Source organism: Bufo bufo, chromosome 4 (assembly GCF_905171765.1).
Source record: "Bufo bufo chromosome 4, aBufBuf1.1, whole genome shotgun sequence".
Taxonomy (NCBI): Eukaryota; Metazoa; Chordata; class Amphibia; order Anura; family Bufonidae; genus Bufo; species Bufo bufo.
Genome location: NC_053392.1, coordinates 6,217,608 through 6,233,080, shown reverse-complemented (window position 1 = coordinate 6,233,080; position 15,473 = coordinate 6,217,608). Strand labels below are relative to the sequence as shown.

The 15,473-nt window shown below is 43.5% G+C and overlaps 1 pseudogene; it reads left to right on the top strand.

The window, feature by feature from the left end:
* The window catches only part of LOC120998311, a 38,408-nt pseudogene extending 25,436 nt beyond the window's left edge, over window positions 1-12,972 (top strand).
* The last annotated feature ends 2,501 nt before the right edge of the window (window positions 12,973-15,473 follow it).

Here is a 15,473-nt window from a genome sequence, read left to right as displayed (position 1 = left end):
CTTAATGTCCGCCACTGGGACCAACATCCTCTCCTCAGGACCATAACCCTCCCAATGAACGAGGTACTGGAGAGAACCGCGGATAATGCGAGAATCCACAATCCTAGAGACCTGAAATTCAAGATTACCATCAACAACAATCGGAGGAGGAGGCAAAGAGGAGGGTACAGTGGGTTGGACATAATGTTTTAATAGAGACCTGTGAAAAACATTATTGATCTTCCAAGTCTGAGGAAGATCAAGACGGAAGGCAACGGGATTGATGACGGACAAGATCTTGTAAGGCCCAATAAACTTAGGACCCAACTTCCAGGAGGGAACCTTCAGTTTGATATTCTTTGTAGACAACCACACCAGATCACCCACATTCAGGTCCGGACCAGGCACACGTCTCTTATCCGCCACACGCTTATATCTCTCACTCATCCTCTTCAGATTACCCTTAATCTTTTGCCAAATAAATGACAAAGACGAGGAAAATCTCTCCTCATCAGGTAAACCAGAAGACCCCTCTCCAGAGAATGTCCCAAACTGCGGATGAAACCCATATGCACCAAAAAATTGTGACTTATCAGAGGGCTCCTGGCGACGGTTATTTAAAGCAAACTCAGCAAGGGACAAAAAAGAATACCAACCCTCTCCGCCACAAAACAGCGCAGATATGTCTCCAGATTCTGATTGACGCGTTCGGTCTGACCATTCGACTGCGGGTGAAAAGCAGAAGAGAACGACAACCGAATCCCCAAGCGAGAGCAGAAGGCCTTCCAGAATCTGGAAACAAATTGCGTGCCCCTATCAGAAACGATGTCTGAAGGAATGCCATGCAATTTAACAATGTGATCAACAAATGCTTGCACCAACGTCTTAGCATTGTGTAACCCAGGAAAGGGAATGAAATGCGCCATTTTGCTAAAACGGTCCACTACCACCAGAATCACAGTCTTCCCCAAGGAACGAGGCAGGTCCGTAATGAAGTCCAAGGACGGGAAGAAATGGGTAACAGGAGGAGAGAACCTTGATGGCCGTGAATGAGGGACCTTGGCACGAGCGCAGGTCTCGCAGGCTGCCACAAATCCCTCAACTGTCTTACGAGGAGCCGGCCACCAGAATCTCCGAGCAATGAGATCCACTGTGGCTCTACTCCCCGGGTGCCCAGCAAGGACAGTATCGTGGTGCTCCTTAAAAACCTTGTGTCGTAAAGCGAGAGGCACAAACAACCTCCCAGGAGGACAAAGATCAGGAGCCTCTGCCTGGGCTGCCTGAACCTCTGCCTCCAAATCAGGATAAAGAGCAGAGACGACCACCCCTTTAGCCAAAATGGGACCCGAGTCTTCAAAGTTCCCCCCTCCCGGAAAACAACGTGACAGGGCATCCTTCACATTTTTAACCCCAGGGCGGAACGTGACAACAAAATTAAACCTAGAAAAGCACAAAGACCATCTGGCCTGTCTAGGGTTCAGACGCTTGGCCGATTTCAAGTAGGCCAGATTCTTATGGTCGGTAAGCACAGTAATAGGGTGTCTGGCTCCCTCTAACCAATGGCGCCATTCCTCAAAAGCTAATTTGATGGCCAACAACTCCCTATCTTCCACATAGTAATTTCTCTCTGCAGAGGAGAGTTTCCTTGAGAAAAAGGCACACGGTCGCCATTTGGGAGGAGAGGGACCCTGAGATAAGACCGCACCCACACCCACCTCAGAAGTGTCCACCTCAACAATAAAAGGTAGAGAGACATCAGGTTGTACCAAAATGGGAGCGGAAGCAAAACTCTCTTTGATACTAGAAAAGGCTTTAAGCGCATCTACCGACAGGAGGAAAAATCTACCCCCTTTTTAGTCATATCAGTGAGTGGCTTAACAACAGAGGAATAATTCAAAATGAACTTTCTGTAATAATTTGCAAAACCCAAAAACCGCATCAACGCCTTCTGATTTTCAGGAAGCTCCCCATCAAGCACAGCACGGACCTTCTCATGCGAAAACCAGAAGCGGAGAGAAGAAAACCAAGAAATCGAATCTCCGGAACAGCAAACACACATTTTTCCAGTTTAGCGTACAACTTATTCTCCCGTAGAATCAGCAAGACCTGACGTAGGTGGTCCCGATGAGTCTTGAAATCAGGAGAAAAAAGCAAAATGTCATCTAGATACACCAGAACAAATTTCCACATTAAATGATAAAAAATGCTGTTCACAAAATGTTGGAAGACGGCCGGAGCATTCATCAAACCAAAGGGCATAACCAAATTCTCGAAATGACCCTCAGGGGTATTGAAGACCGTCTTCCATTCGTCTCCTTCCCTGACCCTGACTAGGTTGTATGCCCCTCTTAAATCCTACTTAGAAAAAACTTTAGCCCCAACAATCTGGTTAAACAGGTCCGGGATCAGAGGAAGCGGATATGGGTCACGAATTGTGATACGGTTCAGCTCCCTGAAATCCAGACAAGGTCTTAAAGAACCATATTTTTTCTTAAAAAAAAAAAAACAGCGGCAACAGGTGACTTCGAGGGTCGGATGTGTCCCTTTCTCAGGCTCTCAGAGATATAAGTACGCATAGCAACCCTTTCAGGTTGGAAGAGATTGTATAAACGTGATTTTGGCAGCTTGGCGCATGGGATGAGATTAATAGGGCAGTCGTACTCCCGGTGAGGGGGCAACTCCTAGACACCATTCTCGGAAAACACATCCGAAAATTCAGAGAGAAAAGATGGTACAGTCTTGGTAGAAACCTCTGAAAGAGAAGCCGTGAGGAAATTCTGTCTGCAAAAGTCACTCCAACCATTTATTTGCCTTGCTTGCCAATCAATGGTGGGGTTATGTTTAATGAGCCAGGGTAGCCCCAACACTAGAGGAGTAGGTAATCCGCTTAGGACGAAACATGACATATCCTCAACATGAGCGTCACCCACAGTCAAACAGATATTGTGAATTATGCCCTTTAACGATCTTTGAGAAAGTGGAGCCGAATCGATAGCAAAAACAGGTATATCCTTTTCCAAAGTGCATACCTGGAAACCATGCGTTATTGCAAATTGATTATCAATGAGATTGACAGCTGCTCCACTATCTACGAAAATCTCACAATGTTCTTGTGAGCGCCACCCTGGCAGGTAGAAAAAAAACGGGAACTACAAGCAAACGGCAAAACTTCAATTTCCGCATCAACCTTGCCAATAGTAGCAAATGGAAAGTTTTTAGAGGTTTTTTTTTTTTATTACCCTCAAAACTCCATGAATCTCCTAGAGGGGCAAACATTAGCCAAATGATTTATACCCCCACAACAGAAACAAACCCTCCTCTGAGAGCTGAATCCTCTACTATCAGAGGCAAGCAAACCCAGCTGCATGGCCTCCTCCTCAGAGGGGATTGAGAGAGACTGAGACCCCTGCGCACTGAATGAGACAGCCCAACTGTCCTTGGACTGAATATGACAGGAAGGAGTAGTCTCCTCTCTCTCTCTCTCTAAGACGCCTGTCAATACAAACAGCTAGAGACATCGCAGATTCTAACGAAGCTGGTCTCTCATGAAAAGCAAATGCATCTTTCAATCTTTCCGAAAGACCATGGCAAAATTGACTTCGGAGTGCAGCATCATTCCAACCAGTATCAGCTGCCCATCTCCGAAATTCTGAACAATATATCTCTGCGGACTGTTTACCCTGGCATAAAAGACGCAGTTTAGATTCAGCCAGAGCAATACGATCCGGGTCATCATATATCTGCCCCAGGGCTACAAAAAATTCATCCACCGATCGGAGGGGCCGTGCCCCCACCGGCAGCGAAAAGGCCCAAGACTGAGCGTTATCCCTGAGCAGCGAGATGATGATCCCCACCCTCATCACAAGAGGAATGGGGAAGTAGGCAAAAATTGAGTTTGCAAGCCTCTCTAAAGCGAACAAAATTCTCACTACCCCCGGAGAACATATCCGGAAGCGAGATCTTAGGCTCGGAACACCAGCAGAACAGGTCACCTGAAACTGAGACACAGTTTTACGAAGATCTGCTACCTCCAGCGAAAGACCTTGCATGCGGTCAATCAAGGCTGAAACCGGATCCATGCTTAAGACGGTTACAGCGGTTTATAATGTCACGGATGATGTTGCAGATAGCTGGAACTTATGAATAAATGTCCGACTGGCTTGATCCCAAATTAAGGAGCATATAGGTGAGCCCTATAAAACCCTAAGAGCTCTCCCTGACTGCTATGCCCATGCAAGGGTCTCAATGGTAGACAATTGCATGCCCACGTACCTAAGACTGTGTGGTGAGGGGACACGACCACCGGCTCCCTGCACTTAATACGGACGGAGTCAGGGTCACCTAGAATCAAGCCAGCAAGGAAACACAATACATGAAAAGACTTATCTGAGTAAACAGCAGCAGCATCCTCCAGCGTTGAACACTTCATCCAGGAAGTAGTATAAACCGCAAAGTGAGGCAGTATGGGAGGGAATATAAAGGGAAACGATTAGTCTAAATAGGTGACACCTGGGAGAAGGAAAGGAGATGACAAAGTGAAACCAAAACAAAGAACATCATACAAGAGGTAGAGAAGGACGTCTGCCAGACCTTCTCACATAACTGGCGGTGACACAGCCTCCTTATCTCTGACATTATAGACACTCATTACAGATCAGTTCTTATTTTGCTGATAGCCTCTAAGGCCTGTATTATACCAACAGATTTTCTGACCATTCATTGGTCAGATGGCCTATTACACACACAGATCTTTTGTTATACACACCAACTATTGGTCTCATTGGACAGATATTGGTCAGATAATCTGTTGGTGTAATACAGGCCTTAGTAATTTAGAGATTAGGATTCTTAGATGACCAGCAAAAGTACCAGTCACACAGCTAGACAAACAGTTAACCCCTTGTGACAGAACGGCCCAAATGAGTAAAATGCAATCATATAAAAAATGTTCCCCATACATATTCTTTAAATGTATTTTATTGGGATTTTATGTGATCGACCAACACAAAGTACAAGTCTGTGTGAGGTTTCTCTGTAGAAGCGTCTGTGAACAAAGAGGAGAGGAGAGCGCCCTTATGTGTGGTGTTGCTGACAATATTATGCGTATAAAATTTGCTTACCAGAGGTTGTTGTAAGGTAGTCACGACAGTTGTATAGGCTCCTGCTGGTGTATATCCCGACCAGCAAATGGGGGCTTGGCTGCAGCCTGGGTTCCTGCCTGTGCCCAAAAGCGTACGGGTGCTGAAGTTGAAGTCAAACGTGGATTAAATAAAAAATGGAAGAACCTCTTCTGTGGGCGCTGCCAAGGATACCATTCAGATAAAGCGTATAGTTCAAATGGCTTTATTTGTCTACGCGTTTCAGGGGTGAATAACCCCCTTCATCAAGACCGTAAAACATGTATAAAACAAACAGAACACATATATATATATATATATATATATATATATATATATATATATATATATATATACTATTGTGGTTGTGTTTTGGCACCAACAACTGTGGAGCAGGGGGGGGGGGGAAGTTTCGGGGAGGGTGTGTCCACAGGAGGGGCACCCCAGGAGTGACAACGCAGGTAAGGATGTTTCTGATGCAGATCGCATCAACACTGTGACTGTTTATGTCAACTCCCGCTCTGAAGCGCTCGGCATGTAGGAGGGGGCGTGGTGTAGGGCAGGTGTCTCCTGCATAGCGCTGGTCCAGCCTTTCCTTTGGGCGAGCGCGATTGGCAGCGCTTCTGGTGTCCAGAGCTCCTAGTGTGGTCGCTGTGCTGCCTGTAGCTTTTTGCATTTGTGTCAAAAAGTTCCACTTTGGTCTCCTCTGACCAGAGCACATTCTTCCATGTGTTTGCTGTGTCCCCTACATGGATTGTGGCAAACTGCAAACAAGATTTCTTATGGCTTTCTTCTTGCCACTCTTCCATAAAGGGCAGATTGGTGGAGTACACAACTAATAGGTGTCCTGTGGACAGATTCTCCCACCTGAGCTGTGGATTTCTGCAGTGTGACCATGTTCCTCCTGGCTGCTTCTCTAATTGGTGCTCTCCTTGCCTCGGCTGTCAGTTAAGGTGGACAGTCATGTACTGATACATTTGCAGTTGTGCCATACAACTTCGATTTTCGGATAATGGATTGACCAGTGCTCCGTGAGATGTTCAGAGCTTTGGATATTTTTTTATAACCTAACCCTGCTTTACACTACTTCACAACTTTATTCCTGACCTGTCTGGCGTGTTCCTTCGTTTTCATGATGCTGTTTGAGCCCTGATGTTCTCTAACAAACCTCAGAGGCCTTCACAAAAGAACTGGAGTTATACTGAGAATACATTACACACAGGTGGACTCTGTTACTAATTAGGTGACTTCTGAAGGTGAAAGTCACACTGGATTTTATTTACGGAGATCAGAGTACAGGGGGATGAATACAAATGCATGCCATATTTTTCAGATTTTTATTTATTAAACATTTTGAAAACCATGTCTCATCTTCTTCTCACTTCACACAGACTTGTGCTTTGTTGGTCGATAACCTAAAACCCCAATAAAGTACATCTAAGTAAGTGAGTGTAACGTGAAAAAATTTGGAAAAGATCAAGGGGTATGAATACTTTTTATGGCACTGTATAAGACCTACATCCCAAATACTGCGCCTTCTTTATGAAAGAACCCAGCTAGCCTACATCGCTTCATGGAATGTTCACTATGCCTTGCCTCCAGGATGTATGAGGAGAGGGCTGAGCGAGCTGAAGTTTAAAGGGGAGTTATACCCTGTGGTTTATATACTTCATTGGTTACCTGAAATGCTTTTATTTTGTTGTAGAGCTAAGACCAAGGGGAGAGAGTGTTCCTCAAGAAACCTGCCCCCGCATGGCTTACACCATTGTATAAGCAGTGAGTGGATAAGGTTATGGAGGAAGAATCCCCATCTCTCAGTCAGAACATTAGACGTGATTAGGATGGAAGTATCTACTTCTTTTAAAGCTTTTGAGAATCATCCACATTATCTGGGAAGTTAGTATCTTCTATTACTGTATCCGACTCTGCCTCCTCTGATGAGGAACTCCATTTCCTCTTCTGACTATGAACTATTCTTCAGAAGACAAAGGCGGACTGGGAACTTAAAGTGGCCCTGGAAAAAAAAACTAAAAGTGGCCCCATGTTGTAGACAGGTCCGAATTACCAGAAGACGGGGCAACACAAGTAGACGGGATCAACAATACCATAGTGCAAAATACCTTCCCAGCAGAACCAAATAACAATGTAGCACAATATACTGCCCCAAAAGCTGTCCCTCTGTGGTGGCCATCAATAGCTATCTGTCCTCCTCCAGTCATCTATGGAGCAGGGGGCTTAGGAGGTGAGGTGCGGGCCATGTGCTGTCGCTGGCTGGGTACCCGAGTAAGTCAATGGTTCCGGATCCGTTTTCTCAGACACATTATCCCATGACCACTGCATGCAGCGTTTTCTGTCCGGCCAAATGGGACGGAATGTAATCTGGTGACTCCGTTCTGTTCAGTTTTGTCCCCATTGACAGTGAAGGGACAGAACTGAAGCGTTTTCCTCCGGTATTGAGATCCTACGACATATCTCAATACCGGAAAGGAGAATCCTGCAGCACAGAGGACACTACATTCCTAGTCCAATAACTTGTACTTACTGCAATGTCCAGTACGGGGGCTGCACAACCTGCCCTTTAACCCTTTCTACCTCTGCCTTCCCAGAGCCATAACTTGTTTATTTGTCTGTTCACATCGCCAGATCTGGGCTTGTTTTTTGCAGGACAAGTTGTACTTTCCAACCCCACCATTTAATATTGCATATGATGTAGGGGGAAGCCGGAAATAAATTCCAAATGGGGTGAAATTGCAAAAAAAGCTATTCCACCACAGTTTTACGTTTTTTTTTTATTTATGACGTTCAATGTGCGATAAAACTGACCCGTTAATATTATTCTACAGGTCAGTACGAATCCGGCGATACCTTATATGTATAGTTTTTCCTGGGGGCTCATGTTTTGCGGGGCGAACTGAACTTTTACTTGATGCCTTTCTGGGGGGTGTATGACTTTTTGATCACTTTTTATAAAAAAAAAATTGTTTTGCTGTTTGCCGTATGAGGAATATATTTTGTTTTCGCAAAACCCGTGATGTGTAATTTTTTAATTTTTTTTTATTTTGGGAAAAGAGGTGTAATTTTTGAATTCTTATGTTTTACACTTTTTTTTATATTTTCCATAGGGAACTATAACAAGCGACCATTAGATTGCTGTTCTCATAGACCCCAGTGCACTAGCCTTGGAGTCTATGAGAAAATAGCTTGTTTCCTATGGAGCCCTATTACAGGTTAGAGCTCCACAGGAAAGACTGTGCAGCCGACTCCTGTCATTCACAAAGACGGGGGCTGCTGCATGCATGCTCGGCTTCTCCGATCGCCGCAGGGGGGAGCCGGAGCATCACCGGAAGCGCACGCTTCCAGTGTTTTATGCGCTCAGATGCCGTGGTCAAGATTGACCACGGCATCTGAGGGGTTAAATGTCTGCGAACAACATTACTGCCGGTTGCGGACATTAGCCATAGGTGTCTGCTATAAGAAACAGGCGGTCACCCGCGGCTATGGCGCCCGCTCCACTCAGGAGCGGGCGCTATCTTTAAAGACCCGGCCAGCGCCGTACTATTACGGCGTACTGTTAAAGGGCTCATGCACACAAACATATTTTTGGTCTGCATCTGATCAGCATTTTTTGTGGGTCTGATGCGGACCCATTCACTTCAGTGGGGCTGTAACAGATACGGACAGCACACCATGTGTGTCCACATCTGTATGTCCATTCTGTGGTCCTGCAAAATAATAGAACATGTCCTATTCTTCTCCGCATTATAGACAAGGATAGGACTATTCTATAGACAGCAGGACCTTCGGTTTTGCGAAATGCAGAACGCATAGAGCAGTATCCATGTTCTGCAAATCCACAATTTGCAGACCGCAAAAATGCCAATGGTCGTGTGCATGAGCCCTAAAAGAGAGGACGCGGAAGCATTTGTCAACAGCAAAAAAAAAGTTAACTCTTCCTCGGCCTCCAAACATTTCATAGATTTTTTTCCCCCCTTAAGTGGGGAAAATTGGCTTCTACTCCACAGGGTATTATTTTCCTTCCTCTGGATCAGCTTGCAGGATAACAGGCCGAACTGGATGGACAAATGTCTTTTTTCGGCCTTATGTAGTATGTTACTGAAAAAGTAAAATGATGAGGGAGGGCGGGGGGGATACAAAAAAGATGACTGAACAAGAGGCGTACTGAAATCTAGATATCCAGAAAGATGGAATGAGGGATAACATCCCACTATTGCTAATGGTGATGAGCGGAGCGAACTGCGGATCCTAGATACAAAGTCACTTCCCTCAAAACTTCGGATTAACGCTGTATGGAGATCTGTCTCCTTACAGCATTAAAATGTACGCCCTCCGATGAGGAGAAGTCTCGCAAGAGTTCATGGAATTACTGCGGCTTTTGAAGTGGAATACGACTTTAAAACTTGGATCCGAACTCGGCTTAAGATCCGAGGTACCAGTCAGAACCATAGGAGCACAGTGTAATTCTACTAGACTCCAATGCATACATGCCCCAACATGAGCCCTCGCACAGCTCCGTGCACATAATAATTGTATTAAAAATTAATCATACATAAGGATGAGAATATGCTGATGCTAAGAAAAACTTTTTTTTTTCCCAAAAGTTTACTCCCCCCCCCCCCCCCCCCCCCCAGTATTAAAACACAAGAAAAACTATACACATTTGATATCATTATAATTGTAGGGACCCGGTGAATGGAAGTAACAGGTCAGTTTTACCTCATAGGAAATGCTGTAAAAACAAAAGCCATAAAACTTTGACGGAATTGTGTGTTTTTTTTTTTTTTTAGAATTCCACCCCATTTGGAATTTTCCCCCCCCGCTTCCCACTACATTGTATGCAACTGTAAATGGTGCCATTAAAAAGTACAACTTGTCCCGCAACAAAAAAAACTTGCATATGGCTATTTGATTGGAAAAATAAAAAAGTTATTGCTTTGGGAAGGCTGGGCGGAAAAAATGGAAAATTGTCTGAACATTAAAGGGTTACTGTCCCAGGATTATTTTTTATTTTTTTTTGGGGGGGGGGGGGGGGGGGGATCACTGAGTGCAGACCAGAATCTGAGACGTCACTGAAACATGTTAGCTTATGTTCTGATTAGCTTCTTTTTTTTTTTTGCGCCCTGACTTTAGAATGTATTCTGTGTCATACTCCAGGCTGATCGATCATCTAGTAGATGATTTATTCGAACACTGTAGCAAGAAAAAAAATGACCTCCTTCCTCCTGTTACAATTTCCTTGCACAAATTTGCTCCATTGATATAGACTAAATCTGCAAGCAGATCCTCAATATGCAAACTGCAGAAACTCAGGAGACGTTTGAGAGTCGGCCTTAAATTTCTACAGCAAATACATAGCAGAGAAGGGAAAAGGTGTATTCCTCACATTCCTGATGGATCCACTTCTGACTGGCACAAAGAATGTATTTTATATTGTATGTGTCTCTCCAGCCTAAGGCCAGATTCACATCAGCTTATTACGGACATATTATCCATCTGTATTATGCACATGTGTCCCAACCACAGGTTCAGCTGACATCAACTCACAGCATCATAGATACATGTGCACGTAACATAGATAGATATGTCTGTTGGAATGTGACAAATTTTATGTAATTGTTTTAACAAAAAAAAATCATAAAATCTATTATTAATCTTAACAGAAAATCCCTGTGAGAAGCCTGAAGGAAACATCATGTTCTCTCTAGATTATAAAGAAGATGAAGATACCAGGCAGCGCTCTTCAGGAGAAAACTTCATTACCTGTAATGTACATCCAGGACTTCACAATGCAGAGCCATCAAATAATTCCCCCAAGAATGAGGAACTTTCTAATGACCAATCACAGATTATTAACACAAGTCCAAATCTATCATATAATCATCCTAAACATGAGGAATCTTCTCCTGACCAATCACAGATTATTACCCCAAATATAGGGCAGAAACGGGGTAAAAGGTTTAATTGTCAGGAACGTGGAAAACAGTTGAGATATAGGTCAGAGCTTTCTGTAAACAGAAGTAGTCACACAGAAGAGAAGCCGTATTCATGTTCAGAATGTGGGAAATGCTTTATCGAGAAATCAAGCCTTGATCAACATAAAGGAATTCACACAGGAGAGAAGCCATATTCATGTTCAGAATGTGGCAAATGTTTCACACATAAAAAAGGTCTTACTACACATCTCCGAATTCACACAGGAGAGAAGCCATATTCATGTTCAGAATGTGGAAAATGCTTTAATCGGAAATCAAGCCTTGATCAACATAAAAGAAATCACACAGGAGAGAAGCCATATTCATGTTCAGAATGTGGGAAATGCTTTCACCTGAAATCAAGCTTTTATCGACATAAAATAATTCACACAGGAGAGAAGCCATATTCATGTTCAGAATGTGGCAAATGTTTCACACAAAAAAAAGGTCTTACTACACATCTCAGAATCCACACTGGAGAGAAGCCATATTTATGTTCAGAATGTGGGAAATGCTTTCACCTGAAATCAAGTCTTTATCAACACAAAAGAATTCACACAGGAGAAAAGCCATATTCATGTTCAGAATGTGGCAAATGTTTCACACAAAAAAAAGGTCTTACTACACATCTCAGAATCCACACTGGAGAGAAGCCGTATTCATGTTCAGAATGTGGGAAATGTGTTACCAATAAATCAAGTCTTGATTATCATAAAAGAACTCACACAGGAGAGAAGCCATATTCATGTTCAGAATGTGGGAAATGTGTTACCAATAAATCAAGTCTTGATTATCATAAAAGAACTCACACACGAGAGAAGCCAAATTCATGTTCAGAGTGTGGTAAATGTTTTCCAGATAAATCATATCTAGTTGCACATCAGAGAATTCACACAGGAGAGAAGCCATATTCATGTTCAGAATGTGGGATATGTTTTAACCGCAAATCAACTCTTTATCAACACAAAAGAATTCACACAGGAGAGAAGCCTTATTCATGTTCAGAATGTGGAAAATGTTTCACAGGAAAAAAAAGTCTTACTATACATCAACGAATTCACACAGGAGAAAAACCATTTTTATGTTCAGAATGTGGAAAATGTTTCACAGGACAAAAAAGTCTTACTATACATCAACGAATTCACACAGGATTAAAACCATTTTCATGTTCAGAATGTGGAAAATGTTTTAGCCAGAAATCAACCCTTGATCAACATAAGAGAATACACACAGGAGAGAAGCCTTATTCATGTTCAGAATGTGGGAAATGTTTTGGACATAAATCAAACTTTTTAAAACATGAGCGAATTCACACAGGAGGAAGCCGTATTCATGTTCAGAGTGTATGAAATATTTTATTAAGAAATCACATCTTGATCAGCATAAAATAATTCATACAGGAGAAAAGCCTTATTCATGTTCAGTATGTGGGAAAAGTTTCACAGAAAAAAAATCTTACTACACATCTGAGAATTCACACAGGAGAGAGACCATTTTTATGTTCAGAATGTGGAAAATGCTTTGTCAGGAAATCAAATCTTAATCAACATAAGAGAATCCACACAGGAGAGAAACCATTTTCATGTTCAGAATGTGGGAAATGCTTTAACTGAAAATCAGGACTTGATCAACATAAAAGAATTCACACAGGAGAGAAGCCATATTCATGTTCAGAGTGTAGTAAATGCTTTAACCAGAAATCAAGCCTTGATATGCATAAGATAATTCACAGAGGAGATAAACCATTTTCATGTTCAGAATGTGGAAAATGCTTTCCCAAGAAATTAAGGCTTGATCGACATAAGAGATCCACACAGGAGCGAGGACATGTTGATGTTTTGTGTAAGAATAATGTTTTACAAAGAAATTAGTCTTTCAAACTTGCAGACATGTGTGTTCATTTTACCGCAATCTCCCAATATTGTATGCAAGTGAGCAACAGACGTCATACTCAAAAGTTGCTGGTAAAAAAAACAACCTTTTGTTTCTTTTTACTTCATTCCAATATAAAATGGTGGTACATCATGAGGGACGCTGAGACAGACATCGTTTACACCTCCTCCCCTCCACGTGATGTTTCGGCAGAACACGCCCCCTTACTTATGCGTGCAGGTAGAGGGGTAGGTGGGATTTTTATAGCACCAACAGCTGATACATACAGTCAGGTCCATAAATATTGGGACATCAACACAATTATAACATTTTTGGCTCTATACACCACCACAATGGATTTGAAATGAAACAAACAAGATGTCCTTGAACTGCAGACTGTCAGCTTTTATTTGAGGGTATTTACATCCAAATCAGGTGAACAGTGCAGGAATTACAACATTTTGCATATGTGCCTCCCACTTGTTAAGGGACCACAAGTAATGGGACAAAATAATAATCATAAATCAAACTTTCACTTATTAATGCTTGGTCGCAAATCCTTTGCAGTCAATTACAACCTGAAGTCTGGAACGCATAGACATCACCAGATGCTGGGTTTCATCCCTGGTGATGCTTTGCCAGGCCTCTACTGCAACTGTCTTCAGTTCCTGCTTGTTCTTGGGGCATTTTCCCTTCCGTTTTGTCTTCAGCAAGTGAAATGCTCAATCGGATTCAGGTCCGGTGATTGACTCGGCCATTGCATAACATTCCACTTCTTTCCCTTAAAAAACTCTTTGGTTGCTTTTGCAGAATGCTTTGGGTCATTGTCCTTCTGCACTGTGAAGCGCTGTCCAATGAGTTCTGAAGCATTTGGCTGAATATGAGCAGATAATATTGCCCGAAACACTTCAGAATTCATCCTGCTGCTTTTGTCAGCAGTCACATCATCAATAAATACAAGAGAAGCAGTTCCATTGGCAGCCATACATGCCCACGCCATGACACTACCACCACCATGCTTCACTGATGAGGTGGTATGCTTAGGATCATGAGCAGTTCCTTTCCTTCTCCATACTCTTCTCTTCCCATCACTCTGGTACAAGTTGATCTTGTTCTCATCTTTCCATAGGATTTTGTTCCAGAACTGTGAAGGCTTTTTTAGATGTCGTTTGGCAAACTCTAATCTGCCTTCCTGTTTTTGAGGCTCACGAATGGTTTACATCTTGTGGTGAACCCTCTGTATTCACTCTGGTTAAGTCTTCTCTTGATTGTTGACCTTGACACACATACACCTACCTCCTGGAGAGTGTTCTTGATCTGGCCAAATGTTGTGAAGGGTGTTTTCTTCACCAGGGAAAGAAGTCTTCGGTCATCCACCACAGTTATTTTCCATGGTCTTCCGGGTCTTTTGGTGTTGCTGAGCTCACCGGTGCATTCCTTCTTTTTAACCGCCTCAGGACCGCCGTACGCAGGATTGCTTCCTGGCGGCGGCCCTGCTATTCTGGGTGGACGCATATACACGTCCTCCCGCGAGAGGCGAGATTTCCTGTGAACGCGCGCACACAGGATCGGAAGGTAAGCAAGTGGATCTACAGCCTGCCAGCGGCGATCATTCGCTGGCAGGCTGTAGATGCGATTTTTTTAACCCCTAACAGATATATTAGACGCTGTTTTGATAACAGCGTCTAATATACCTGCTACCTGGTCCTGTGGTGGTCCCTTTTGCTTGGATCGACCACCAGAGGACACAGACAGCTCTGTATTAAGCACCACACTACACTACACCCCGCCGTCACTTATTAACCCCTGATCACCCCATATAGACTCCCTGATCACCCCCCTGTCATTGATCACCCCCCTGTAAGGCTCCATTCAGACGTCCGTATGTTTTTTACGGATCCACGGATACATGGATCGGATCCGCAAAACACATACGGACGTCTGAATGGAGCCTTACAGGGGGTGATCAATGACAGGGGGGTGATCACCCCATATAGACTCCCTGATCACCCCCCTGTCATTTATCACCCCCCTGTCATTGATCCCCCCCCTGTAAGGCTCCATTCAGACGTCCGTATGTTTTTTACGGATACATGGATCGGATCCACGAAACACATACAGACGTCTGAATGGAGCCTTACAGGGGGGGATCACCCCATATAGACTCCCTGATCACCCCCCTGTCATTGATCACCCCCTTGTAAGGCTGGCTCCATTCAGACGTCCGTATGTGTTTTGCGGATCCACGGATGCATGGATCGGATCCGCAAAACACATACGGACGTCTGAATGGAGCCTTACAGGGGGGTGATCAATGACAGTGGGGTGATCACCCCATATAGACTCCCTGATCACCCCCCTGTCATTGATCACCCCCCTGTAAGGCTCCATTCAGACATTTTTTTGGCCCAAGTTAGCGGAAATTATTATTATTTTTTTTTCTTACAAAGTCTCATATTCCACTAACTTGTGTCAAAAAAAAAATTCACATGAACTCACCATACCCCTCACGGAA